This window comes from Epinephelus fuscoguttatus, linkage group LG4, assembly GCF_011397635.1.
Source record: "Epinephelus fuscoguttatus linkage group LG4, E.fuscoguttatus.final_Chr_v1".
Taxonomy (NCBI): Eukaryota; Metazoa; Chordata; class Actinopteri; order Perciformes; family Serranidae; genus Epinephelus; species Epinephelus fuscoguttatus.
The window spans coordinates 15,840,823-15,855,594 of record NC_064755.1 but is presented as its reverse complement, the minus strand read 5'-3'; the positions used below and the strand labels follow the sequence as shown (position 1 = coordinate 15,855,594).

The following is a 14,772-nucleotide window of genomic DNA, read 5'->3' as shown; positions in this document are numbered from 1 at the left end:
ACTAGCAACCTCACTCATAAGAAATAATGTGGAAAGGAAAAGGAATATTTTATTTGGATACCTTTGCTGATCAACATGAGAACCACTCAGAGTCAATCCAATACAGACATAGTTTACCTTTAACCCTTTAATACCCGAGTCATTACGGTCACAGCTATATGTAGGCCAGTAGCGCCTGTGTTGCTATGGCTCATGAAAAGGTCGGGGACAACGGGTCACAGCCTTGACTTTTGACCCTTTTAGCTTCTAAGGAAGGTTGAATTTACAGCCTACCATGCTGGCAGTTCATGGACACAGTTAACGGCAAGCAGTGTGAGAAATGAGTCCAGTGTGTGGCCGCACCCTGACCACTGCTGCTGTTTCAGTCCTCACACAGCCCTGGTTTGAGGTCTCCTAAACACATACAGTTAAATTTAGACTGGCTCAGACTGACCACAGACACAGCCAGACCTCCTGAAATCTGACCTCACTGTCTGCCCTTTCTCTCCTCTGTCTTTAGTTTTCACTCAGTTGCTTTTATTTACTGGCTTTGATTCCTCTGTTGGACCCCCCTACCAACACACACACATAACACCTCTCCTTCTCCTCTTTCCTCCCTCTATCCATCACGCTCAGGGGCAGCTGACTGGAGCTGATTTACTTGGTGTTTGCACAGGGTTAGCACTCATCGTTCTGGAGGAAATTAAATGTTCAAGTTACAGCACTGGCTGGATTCATGTTACCCAAAATACTGATGTGATTCTGGGAAGACCTTTTCCAAATATCACTTATTTGGACTGAGCGGGTTCATGTTGTGTTTGTGTTTATATAAAAGTTGCACATATTCTGCCTGCCTCAGTGATCTGGCTTTGCTGTAGGTTTACTGGAAATTCAGATGTCATATTTATATACTCGTGAGCAGCTAGCTTCCTCAGCAAGTGCTGCTGTTGTGTGTGTTTTCCATTATACGTGTGTTTCAGTGCGAGATGGTTGCCTTGCATCATCCACTAATCCTGTGTCTTACACTAATGACTAAGCAGCAAGAAAACCACCTTGCTCCAGACTGAAATGTCTTAACACCAGCGGGATGAGTTGACATTTATAATCCCCATAGTATCAATACTATTGACTTTTTTCAACCCCAAAGTTTTCTCTTGCCCTGCGAAATATCCATAAGCCTCAGCTGTGCTTTTTATTTGGTGCTAATTAACAAATGTTAGCATGCTAACTCACCATACAATGTTTGAGATAAACATTATATTATGTAACATCAGCCGGTGGTGCCTCCAAGAAAGGGGAGGGGTTATAAGGCTGTGGTGTGCTAATTGTTTTGCTAGAAGATTGAAGGGAGTGGTATCTTGTGAAACTGGACAACCTAAGTCATTCATCAATACCAATCCTGTCAGCATAGTTTGTCGAAAAGGGGGATAAAGAATGCTCCAAAGTCAGGCAAAATTTTGGCAAGGAAACAACTGGCATAGCCATTTTCAATGGGGTTTCTTAAACTCTCACATCAAGATATTTGTATGAAAATGGGTCTAATGGGTACCCACGAGTCTCCTTAATTAAGTGGGATTTACACTTTTGCATCGAATTGATGACGTACCTATGGCTACAGTGTAACCTTCACCGTAGCATGATGTGCACCTTCCCAGAAATGTAACTGCACATCGCAGTGATGCAAACTTCCTGTCAATGTTTGTAAGCTAAAAGCCATTAATTTCACAGATAAGAAACAATAAATTGTGAAGACAATAAAGCCTCCACAAAATAGCATTTTAACGCGTGTGTGATTTATCCTGGCTTCAAATGAGTAGAGGAAATCTCTGCTAGTCACTAGGCTAATTTATACAATGTAAAATGCCATAGGCTTGTGCTAATAACATTAGCAGGTTGTATTTGTTTGGAAAACCTGTTTAGTATAAGACAGTTGTTTTGTCAGTGAATCTTGTGAGTTGTACTGGAGCCGTGTTTTACAACGTTAGCTTTGTTAAATGTTACTGTTGTCCGTGGCTTCATGTAAGTAGAGGAAAAGTCTGCTAGCCGCTAGGCTAATTTATACAATGTGAAATGCCATAGGGTGGTGCTAAAAACATTAGCATGTTGTATTTGTGGGGAAAGTGTTTCCAGCAAAAGACAAGTGCTTTGTCTGTGAATGTATAAATCTGCCTTTAATCTTGAGAAGGCTTGTTCCCAGTAAATGTTTTGTTATTTACAATCACTATACTCCTTCAAATTAAAGCTGTATGTCCGTTTAAGTGAAACGACAACCAGCCTAATTTAAGAACAATAAATCGCATTACATAAGCATTCACAAGAAATTCACTTATGGAAAGATTTTTTGTGCCACCTAAAGACATTTAGTGTCCCCATTTAGCCACCCCTATTAAAAATATGCCACTGACATCAGCATGTTAGCACTGTCACTGTGTGCAAGTTGCTGGTGTTAGCATTTATTTATCTCATTCTCATTCTCTTACATTTTTTAGCAGGAATAATATTCACAAATGGAAAGTGTTACATGCTCAAGGAGTAATGCTGCTCTGCAGCACCCCTGCTCTGTCTCTCTTTCCTCCTCTGCAGCCCAGTGCTCACTGGCCCGTAACAGGTTCCTGATGGCAGGCTATGAACATGATGATACCAGCTATTAGTATCAGTGCTCCCATCATCCCCTCCACCTAGTCGTGCTCAAAGGAGGAGTGAGAGGGCAGAGAGAGAATATGTGCATAAGATTTGACAGAATTGGGGGGGAAAAAAGTGACAGCCGCAATATAAAATACTCACTGACACAATATTCTCTGTGTCTGGGATTCATTAACTGTGACCTATGTGCTTACATGGTGAGTCAGTCCTGTCAGAGATCTGCTTAAACCGACAGTGTGTCATAACTCAGCACCATGTACATATGCAGGCACAAACATGTAGACACTGTTCTATCCAGCAAGACTTAATGTAGTATTTACTGCATGGGAAATGTGTGTATAAAACTGTGTAAGATCATATTATTTTTTAGTTTAGCTGAGTTTGGTTGAGTTTGTCAGTTCAGCGAGGTTTTACAGAGCTTTACATACAAGCATACATACAAATATCTGTCTCCCTCTTATCACACTGAGCAAAAGACATAGACACTATAAAGTGTCCTACATGGGAATGAGGACAGCATGTGACCTCAGAAAGTCTAGCATTATTGAGTTTTATTAAATATATATTTCCTAATTAGCGTGAATAACACCTTTATGTGTGCACTTCCTGCCGGGTGTAAAGAAACAGATGGCTTTGGAGACAGCGGCACATGTTTTATTAATGACGCTCACTGTCCAGTTATAGCATTAGAAAAAAAATGGCTGCATAATGCATAGGTCTGGTCTCCTTTGGAGTGCAGTGTCTGAGCTACATTTCTGATCAGGTCAGACAGTGTCTGTACCACAGTAGTAAGGGATGAAAGAATAATCAAAAGCAAATGGAATTCTGGATGTTAAAGATACTGTTACTTGTTTTATATGCACAGTGGACATAGGCATTTGACACACTTTGTAGGTTTTAAAATTTTAAAAATGTTATTTAGAAGGAGAATTTTTGGTTTAGTTTCCCATTTAATTTCATATAATTCTGTATTTTTGGTTTATTGTGTTAAAAAATGTGTAAAAATACAGGCCAGAGAAAGGTGTGAGCTGAGTGTGATGACACACCCATAGGTGGCAGGTGTCTGGATCTTTGACCATGTCCTACTGAGCAAAGTGCCCAAATGTCATATCTATTTTTATCCTTAAGGAAATTACAGTTTCACACACAAAAACACCTCTCTAAATTCACACTGTAAAAACAAAATGGGCAAAAATAAAGACAAAAAAAACCCAAAACAACAACCCAGATGGCCGTCATCATTTAGAAGTGTGTCTACTCGGGATTAGTGAGAAATATTTTTGAGTTGCTCAATACCTCGCAAAGGCAATACATTACATCGGCTTAGGAAAACCAACATCAGATTCCACCAGAACAAGATCATTTCTCATCTCTGGCAGAACTGGACCAATCCCAGCCCGTTACACAACAGTCTGGACAACAAGCCTGGACCATGATTACTCATGTCAGCGTTGGGAATGAGCGTGAAATTGACAGAGACCTACTTTCCCTTAAATGGGATGTAAAACACCCAGTTCTCTTTTTGAAATCTTTTCCTGCCTTGATGAACATGGAAAGCTTTTTTTTTTCCTCCTTTCACTCAACAGCTAAACGCTGCTTTTATTGCTGCAGCTCTGGTGCCAAGTTTTTCCTCAGCTTTCAAGTCTGTAAAATGCTTGTAAAATGTATGACAGCAGGGCGCGTATCATTATGTCATTACGGCACATAGGCTTGTTCAGCACATGCTCATGGTGGTGTGTTAGTTTTTGTATTTTTATCGCATTCCAAGCTACAAGCAAATCTAAGCATGCGGTATTTATGTAATTTCTTAATACAGGAAATACATTTAGGTCATTTACTTGTTATCAGCAGGAGCAGAAACAGCAGTCGTCTAGATTGTAGGTCTCGGTGACCGAAGCTTCCATTGTTTCACTGAATGTTTGCCTTTGCATGTTACTGAGTGAATAGTAGCAGTTATGCATCTGTCTGGTTTCTGCAGTGCTATAAATAGCTCTCTGCAGCCACTGTAGGAGACGTTGAAGTGTGGTGGGCCAGCAGGTCAAGCTGCCACATATGGGTGCTCCCGTATGTCCTGTAGCACTTGTGTTATTTTTGCATTCTGGGCCCCTGGTAGTTTGGAGTGCGCTTTTCTGGCAGCACTGCAGATGAGCGCAATCTGAGGTCAAGACAAAAGTCCTATAAGTTGCTCAGTCAAGTAGAATCATCCTTGAGCATCTGATAGCTCCACTTCAGCTCAGCCCCACCTTTAAAAAGACGCCCATTGTGTCTGTGTCTGCTTGCAGGCGGCCTGAGTGAGGATCCCTCCCATTTGTGAACCGGTGGGCGTGTGACATCACCTCCCCACCAGCCCCCATCCCTCCCTCCCTCCTTCCTCTTTATGCATCAGACCAATCAGCGCCCAGGGAGAGACGGTCACGTGAGAATCCCCCCCAGTCTCGGTTGCCATGACAACGAGCAGTGGTCCAGGCAGCATCTTGCTGTGGTGAGAAGAAAGGGGGGAGAAGGCGGGAGGAGAGACGGGGAAAAAGGGAGGGAGGAAAACAGAAAGAGAACAAATCCCAGCCAGAGGAATACCTTGTGCCTGTCTTCCCTCTGTACAGTAAGTGCTTCTCCTTTATTATCCTCCCTCATCAGCTCCATCACAGGTGGATGAGTGGAGATTTGCTGCAGGCTATTGTCATCTGTATTTGATAATGTGCTATGGCAGATGCCTTTGAAGATTTCAGGCATGACATCATGTGTAAGTCCTTTGTTATGTTTGGAATGTACTCAGCCTGCCTCACCTTAGGTAGACAGCCCTTTGTCTGCATGCCTCAGCCAGCGTCCACTGATCCTCAGTCAATGGCTGATGACAAACCTCTGTTGGTGAACAGAGGCGTGGTGGGAACCGAGGTGCTCAGCGTAATTAGAGGCGGTTTCATGATGTGGCGAAACTCTCTCTGATGTATTGTGATCCGGCATTGAGCCATCCTGCTCCTGACTCCTGATCCCAGTCCCTTTTTTCCCCTCCCTTCAGTGCTACTCTTCCGTCTTTTCACTCTCATTTTCACACAAGCAGACCTGGCTGACATCCTGCGTCCCCCTGTGGTTTGTTTAATTAGCAAATCGGTGCAAATCCAACTAGGACAGCTTGTTCTGATTGGAGACTTCATATATGGAACATCCTTATGGTGGTGGAGACAGTAAGCTTTCCTGGCTGCGAGTTCTCTTGCAGTCAAAATGTTGCTGTTCTTAATTAGGTTAAGTTTAAACCTCATATTAGTATCACAGTGAGAGACATGACGCAATGTTAGTGTTTGCAATTACATAAGAGCTACATTTTTAAAACACACATAACCTGAGCCGCAGAAATTGTTTTCCAACTTTCAACTCAATGACTCATTCATTTCTTTAATAAGGTTATGAAATCCTTGTTTTGAGTTGCAAAAAATGCACTTCTACAGGTATGCAGCAGCACAGAGTTGAAATTCATGTATGCTACATGACGACATGAGAAGTTGAACGTGTTTTTACCGCTCTAAAAGACAGCATTACATAACCCTCGTAATAAGCAGGTCTTGAGCTGCACTAATGATTATTTCATTCTCTACCAAAGCCTGTGAAAGGGCAGCACAGCACTGTATGACCTATCCACTTTATGTTGTGCCTAATTCAATTCATATTCCTGTAACTCTATCTTATCTACATCTTATCATTAAATATTCCTTTTGCCTCATCCATCATACAAATACAGGCAGCACAGACTTTGTAAATCCCTTGTCAAATGTTGAATGAACAAAAATAAAGTAACACTGATCCCTCCACGTGGCTGTCCTCAAGTTGAAGTTTGCACAACATCTTTCTGAGGGATTACAAACGCTGTGTGTCTCTGAAAAACCAGCCACACAGGCCTATCTGTCCAGTGACAGAAGGTGACAGGAGGGTGTCTGCCTTGCTGGATGCTCAAGAGGGAGAGACCGTGTCTGTAATATGCAGGGAGCTGATAGTAAAGGGATAGTCAGTAGAGAGTATAGATTAAAGTCTGCGTCTGATCAAAGTGGGTGACTTGTGTCTTAAGTGGTCACGTTTTGAGATGTCTGTGTTTGCTAGCCTGTGAATCAAGCAGTGACTTTGATAGTTGAATGGGTTTTACAAAGGGCCTGCATGTCATTGACCTTTCCTTTGAATCAGCCAAGGCGCTTAGGATAATCATTACAGCTTTTAATAGGTTCTTTGGATTTGCTGTGCGCATTGCTCCGTCACTGATGTGTACAATATGGGTCTTCATTATGAGCATAAGTCTTGGATTGTGTTGTGATTGAGACAGAACAAAGCAGCGTATCAGTGATGCATAGTTCTGTCTGTGGGAAGCAGCCAGAGACTCACCATACTGTTTTCCATGTGATGTCCTGCCATTTGAAAGCGATTGTTTAAAACTTATAATTTTCCCAAGTTGCAGTCTTAAGTGGTTTTCCACTAAGGCAAACTTCAGCCGCTCTGAAACCACGGCACAATCCATGTCTATGCTTTGTTAGAAAATAAACAAATGGGCTTTGGAATTCAACGGCAATTATATTTTTCAAGATTCCATACGGTGGAAGAGATGCATGAAGACAGGCATAACGGACTGATTTAGACTGGGGAATTACGTCCATGACTTTATGTCACGCAAATAATAAAATGACTTATCCTCTTTCTCAATGCTGCCTATACTTGTTTTTCTGAGGCCATGTCATATTGATGGGTGCCAAAAACACTGTGCTTCTTTAATTACTCTGACAACTTTGCAAATCAGCAACACTGTAGACTTTGGAACCCATGCATTGTTTTTAATCCCAACATGACTAAAGATAAGAGATTTGTACATTTAAAGGGTAACTCCGCCTAAACTTAAAATTCCAATATGTTATTTCTACGGCCTTGGAAAGTTCGATCAGTATTAATGCACATGGGCTACTCTGTCAAAGCCAGAAAACAGAGAAGTAAGTCTCAAACTTGTGATGTCATCAGGTATAAAGTCTGGAGCTGCTCCACAGACAATGAATGGGAGACTTTGTACACTTACATAGTGTTTGATTTCTATTTTATATCCCAATGAGCTTTATTCTATTGAAGTGTTCTCAGTTGTGAGACAGAAAATGCAGCCATTTATCCAGAGCATTCCCCCGAGTGCTCTCAGTGTCATCTAGAATATATTTCCCAGTTCGTCGTTTATGGAGCAGCTCCAGGCTTTATACCCTATGACATCACACATTTGAGTTTTAGCACCCTAGTGTTGGGATTTGGGAGAGAGTTGCCCATGTTTACCACTAGTTTTGGACTGGGTGTAGTCCCCCTTTAAGTAAACACTATTTTTGTAGCGTTTATGTTCTTACTGATTAATTGTTCTGTGCAGTTATTGTTATCACTAATAGCCTAATAATTTATCAGAGAGCTTGTTATAAAGCCATAAGTTGTTGATATTAACCTGTCTGAATGTTTCATGTCAAGGCATATTTACAAAGGGTGCACAGTCACACACAAGGTATCAAGGAGCACTTTGGAATTAATGTAAATTTATCAATAATTCAGCTATCATGTAAAATCCCGCCCGCCTTTCCCTGTTGTGTAAACCAGTTCTAATGTTTCTGACACCATGTGAAGGCAGCGGCGCTGCTGCGTCACGTTGGAAGAGACCAATCGGATTAAACTGAGTTAAAACACGCAGGCTCACTTTAACGGGTAGTGGGGGGGCTCTCACCTTGAAATGTGAAATAAATCCGGATACATTCTGGTGTAACACAGTTTCCTCTTGATATACCACCTCATAACGTACTAAAATTGTTTTTTACAACGAGTTACAGTGAAATTAATAAACTTGCGATGTTTCGGCGACGTGTTGTTATTTTTAGACTCGCTCTCTTCCCCCTCGTTGTCGCGGTTATGGTTCCGACCGATCCCTCTCTGTCAGTTTCAAGTTGCGCCTTCTCCTCTGCTGTGTAGCTCCTTGCTGTGGCCTTACCCAGCATTACCCACTCAAAAAACACACCGCTGCTGTGGATTTTACTGAGAAATCTGGATTTACACACGGACATGGATTCATCCCCGCTGTAAACGAGTGGATTATAAACACACAGGATTCAGAGGTAAGAGGAGACGTTGCTCCCGATCGCCTGACAAACACGGTGCATTTTGTAACGTTACCCTGGGATCCGCGGACTGCACCTCTGCACGTTTGGGAATGTCACGGTCTGCTGGTTTTAACAGAGCAGCTAACGATTTAACTGCGAGGTCCTGTAATAAATCTGACATTTTTTTTATCTGCATTGTACATGCACGTTGCTGTGATGATGCATCAGTGGTCCTCTGTGCCAATCCTGGTTTTAATTCAGTTTAGCTATCAGCCTGTTAGAGATCGGAAGGGATAACTTAGCCTGTGGAATGTGGTGCATGGTGGCAATGTTTACCACCAATCAGTCATATTGAAATATCTTGGGCATATAGTGTAGTTTAAAACCTTTCCCTCCCCCTGAAGGCTGGCTTTATTTTATTGGCAATACCAGGTGCCTTTGATTGAATAGGCATAGGCACATATGACACAGATATGCCTCATTCAAACAGCTTGACGTCTAAATTAGTCAAGAGCACCTTTGACAACATGTTTTTTGTAATAACACAGTCACAACTGAACTGGAAATATGTTAATCATATGTACATAATTCGACTCTCATGAGAGAAAACCTGTTGTTATGGGTTAAGTTATGTCTTCTCTTTGTATGGAACATTTCTGCAACCCCATACATTGCTTTTAACATGATATTTTACAAAATATACTTTGCATAATAATGTACTACCACAAAAGTATTTAGAAGCCACTACAGTACAATATATTTGTCTGGGCTCTGTATCTATTAGAAGCAATGTGGCAAAGTCTCCAGTTGTGACCTTGACAATGTCTGCTTTCAGTTTTTGGATGTCTTCTCTCTCTGGTGTGTGAGTATTTAATTTAGCATCTTGTTTTCATACTGTCATCTGAGTCAGAAACTGAATTATGCATTATGTTCCAGGCAAGAAAGTAGACAATCTGTGATGATGCTGCTGCTGCTTTAAGAGTCTGAGGGATGTTGTTGTGATGCACCTGATTTGTGCCCGGAGGTCCTTTGTGTTGTACAAGTTTGGCATCATGTCATGAGTCACGCTCAGGCTGTCTCAGGCTTACTGATGCATGCCTTCATTTGATGGGTCTGTTTTTGGTGTTGAGTGACTTGTGCGCTGACTTCAACAGCAGTAACAATACCGTATTTTTCCAGCTGACCCAGATTGAACCGTATATCAACACACAGCAGCAAGAGTCCGTCTGTGGCTTAGTGGAGCGGTAAGGTCCTGACCTGACAGGACCAAGACTCTTATCTTGTCTCTGTAGACTGATGGAGCATTTGTTCTATTGATCACTGATATTGACCCTTGTTGCGTTTCACCCGTCCAGATTTTAGACATCTTCTCTGAGGTTACAGGGTGTTGCAGCCCAGGCAGACGTTAATTGGGACGTGCTGCCTCCGTAGAGCCACATGTGTTATCATAACTCACAGTTTCCCTCTTTAAGAGATCAGGATGTGGAGCAGAGAAGGAGGAGGATGTTTGCTTGGTGGCTGACTCAGCACAAGAAAGAATTGGAGAAGGCTGTGGTCTGGTTGTTAACTTAGATGCAAGGACAGTTTTGCGTTGGTCTGACATTTGCAGTTTTGTGAACGGGCTTCACTACAGCATTGAATCTAATTTATTGAATTGAATATAAATTAAACTGTAAAATCTCTGTTAAAAAATCTCATTACTTTTTATGTCCTTCAGTACCGATGAAGTGTATACAAGAGGCTGAAAACTACATTTTTAAATGAAATGATCACAACATGGTACAACATGGGGTAGGTGATATGACAATAAATAGAAGTGTGTACAGTACCATCAGAGATGTTGCTCCACTGTTTACACTGATAACTCTAGGCGCTTTAGACAATTGTGGACAATGCTACAAAATCAATAGTAAGGACTACTTTGTGACAGTATGGGATTTATGGGACTTTTATACCAATGTGATGATGTATCTTGATTTTACATTAAAGCTGCAGTTGGTAACCTCAATGAAAATAACTGTGTCATGTTTGCTCAAACTGTGACTATATTCTGAAAGAAGTAGATGTGACAAATAGTCTGTGTCCCTCCTCCTCTTCCTACTGCCTCTAATGGCATTTGCTAGAATTGACCGAGGTGCACAGAAAACAACAATCAGAGCCAAGGAGCCTTTAATGCTGCTGTCAAACAGGCTTGAGAATTGTGGTCAAACTAGGCAGCGCTAATCAAATATGACTCAAGATTCTGTTACTGCATTGCCTATTTCTCGCTTTAAATGTTTTCAGAAACAAAAAAAAATTCAGTTTACTTTTTAGCTGTAAAATGAAAAAGCTTGTGACCTGGCCGCCATGTTGTATACAGTCGGATCAACTTTCTCAATTTACAGCTAAACAGTACACTAAAATATGTTTCTAAAAACATTTGAGGCAATAAATAGGCAATGCAGTAACAGATTCTTGATTCATAAGCGCTGCCTAGTTTGACAGTTTGACCATATTTCTCATGTGATACGGCTGTATTACAGACTCCTCCACTCTGATTGGTTGTTTTTGTTCACATGCGGTAATGCCACTAGAAGTGCTACAAGGCAATAGAGTAAGCAGAAGAATTTTTTTTATTTTTTTTTTTTTTTACAGTTTATCTCACTCAGTTAGTGCTGTGTGAGTATCAGCTATTTTGTATTAAAGTTACCAACTACAGCTTTAATTATTAAGCCCGAAACAGACCTTCCTATTCCATTTCTGAATTAAATTTTCACAAAATGTACTATATCAAAATACATATCGACATTGTGATGAAAAGCTAGATAACTGTCAGTATCCACGCCTATTATTTGTCCTAATGTTTTTCCTCTAAACACAGATGTAGACGCAGTTATGGATGCTGCAGTTTTAAGTGTCAGGTCTCTTTCTTTTAGGGGTGGGAATCACCAGAGGGTCTACAATACGATATTATCGCAGTATTTAAGTCATGATACAATACTATCGTGATTTTAAATTTGTATCGATATGCTGAGTATTGTGATCATTTATTACCTTTTTTTAAAACTGCGAATTATGTTCCTAAAGAAAACCTTTGTCAACATCTGTTTTATTTAATAAGATAACGTTTTCAGTCTGTTCGTCTTACCTCAGCCATTTTGCTTTCTGTATTAGCCCATGTTCAGTATAGTCAAACACCCCCTTGTATTTTGTCCCGCCCTTTCATCCTGTATGGAGACAGAAAAATGCAGTTTTTGTGTGACGTGGACTCAGGCACTATCCTAAATACCCTGAAACTTCCCTGCATGAAATGCATGAGGCTGATTTGACTTTAAAGCACGATTTTTGAATATCAGTAGCATCCGCTGTATTCATGTCAGGCACTGTGGATGTGTAGAGGAAAAAGTGAAGCTGAGTCACCCTGACCTCTTGCTGACTGTCTCCGAGAGAGAGAGTGTGTTCCTGTCTAACGCTGACCCCCCACAACCTCACAAAGCATAGCGGATTTGGAAACACACTGCTAGATGAAAGGTACAGATGGAAGGAAGTCCTCCAAAGGCAGCTCCTGCTGCGTCACGAGCGGCTGGATGTACCTCAACTGTCAGGGTTTAGCCGGGAGGTCTGTTGTTGTGGTTGACTCATCAGAAGCTCGCTGGGCTTCCATTGATGTCAAACCAACGTGCATACTGTTGTCTGCAGAAAGTCCTTAAAAGGACTCAGTAACTAGATGCTAATGGCATGGTGTTAACTGTTTGAGGGTTGTGTCCTGCAGCAAGCACTCACTGTAAGGAAATAAGTGTTTTGAAAGACAATTACCAGAACCCCCCCTTCAACTGTGTCCTTTACTGAGTACGGTCATGGGATGATTAGTGTATTCCTGAGAGCTGAGTCAGACAGACGTTGTAAAACCAAACAGCCTGGTAAAAGCCATTAAGATACCATTAAGGTTAGCAGGTTACTGTTGTCAGGGTGAAATATATCTGAAGACCTATGTCAAGAATTTCCTTCCCATTCCCTACAGTTTTGAGGCCCTGTAAGGACATATGAGATCACTGATGAATTGGCATCAATCTGACACCACTCTCCATCCTCACTACTTACTCATTCTTAAACTTGGCATCATGCAGGTCAGATTTGGAGGGCTTACAGCAAAGCCACTGGCTGAATTGTGTGTATGGCTTACAAGTATGACCCACCCGGTCTATTTGCTTTGAGGATTTCTCACAGCTCTGGATTATATACTTACTTTTTAGTAGTACCTTGCAGGTCAGAAGTAGGCCAGTGTGACAAACGCATTCCTGAAGTGAATGGGACTGTTTACATTTTGCCAGCCTGCTGACCCTTGAACACTATAGCAGAGCCATGCAATCTCGCTTTCCCCCTGTGTGTGTGTGTGTGTGTGTGTGTGTGTGTGTGTGATGAATGACACTGATTGTTTAGGCATAAATATATTTAAGAAGCAGGCCCCATACAAAGTCATTGTGTAAAGTTTAGCTCTATCAAACAGGTTTTTTAGCATGGCAATAAAACTGTGTTGTAGAAAAACACAACTCATGGTGACTCATAAATTGCATCTTGTACGTGATATCTGTCATGTGTCCAATCATTCCCATCAAAATTCCAGTGAACTCCTACCTACATATTGCAGGTTAATGGTCTTGTTAACTGGAACTTGCCTTGACTCATGCCTGTTTCATAAAGCAAGGTGCTGCTTATAGTGATATACCACCAGAGACATACCCAGCTCTGCAGTTCTCAGCTCTGTGGAGGTTTTCTGTCATTTTTTAGCTCACTGTTTCCTAAACAAGGTCAAAAACTGTGCACTACATGCCCAGCCAACTGTAGCAACCTGTTACGTGTGAGGTGTCTTAACCACTAGAATACAAAGGCTCCTCATGTTTTCACTCCTTTGTTTCTGTGTGACTGTTACCTCTGGTCCTTACTCCCACCTTTACCACACCAAACCTGAACCTAAAGTAAGACACCCCAAGCTTATTCCTAAACATGTTACTTAAACACAAACCTTTTACCCCATATGTCAACTTCAAAATCACTAAAGTATTATCTAAGCATTCAACTCTGCAAACAGGGAGCTACTGCTCAAATAGAACCATGGTCACGTGACATCTGTCTCAGCTATGTGTGTGCAAACTGCTGACAATCTTGCTTAGTGAATGATAAATAACATGGAGGTCAGCTTTTGTTTTGGTCCTCTGAAATGTTGCTTGTTGACAACAAGTGATATTATACTGATTTGAATATTATACGGATATCACATGGGTGGAGACTCCTGACAGTCAGGGATAATTTCGCTGACTATTACGCAGCATTGCAGAAGTTATTATAGCCTTAAGGGACAGTTCAGGAAAAATCTGTATTTATAATTTTGCAGTGGACTGTCCTTTTAAGGCTGTTTCTACTGTTTAATATAATTGTTCAAAGTGTTAGCACTGGCTGATAGTTATTATAGAACAGATGATCAGTCTGCCTTTGCCACCACCTGACCTGCTGAGGTCCGAACTCTGGGATCCTCGTGTCTCCGTTCTCTAATAGACAAAAGAGAGCATCAAGACCCGTGGGTGGTAACAAGCATCAGGCTGGTGCAGCCTGTTGTCGGGTCTTATTTTGACACAGCAGCTTTATATTCTGTAACGTACATAACAGCTTCCTCTTCAGCTATCAGGCTTCAGGAAGCATCTAACAGCTGCTCAGCATATAGCCGTGAACCGCCCTCTAATGTAAGGCCCTTTCACTCCAGTAAACCGTCCTTCCCCCTGGAGACCACATCATATTTCACATTCACTCTCTGGTTGTGTGTGGAGGAGCCCTGGAGCCTTGTTATCGGTCTATCTGGACAAGAGATGAATTCTTGTCTGGCAGGCCTGATGGAGAAACAAGCCCACTAAATGTTCTTTCCTAGAAGAAGGTGAACAAACCTACACAGGCCTTGTCTCCTGGTCTTTTTTTCTGTCAGATTCGGGCTGGAGATCTGTCTGTGGGTTGAACATAGCTACGCTTCTACCCCTTTAACTGTAACAACCTGTGAATCTGAGTCTTGTCGCTGTGATATTAGTATGGGTAG

At 41.6% G+C, this 14,772-nt stretch overlaps 1 protein-coding gene across 9 annotated transcripts in view; it reads left to right on the top strand.

Moving 5' to 3' along the window:
* Positions 1 to 14,772, top strand: part of mical3a (microtubule associated monooxygenase, calponin and LIM domain containing 3a) — a 115,465-nt gene that overhangs the window by 25,543 nt on the left and 75,150 nt on the right. For all 9 annotated transcript variants that reach the window (XM_049575358.1, XM_049575353.1, XM_049575354.1 and 6 more), the window contains exon 2: positions 4,905 to 5,221. The gene's annotated coding sequence lies outside the window, so the exon portion shown is untranslated. The remainder of the gene's footprint in view (positions 1 to 4,904; positions 5,222 to 14,772) is intronic.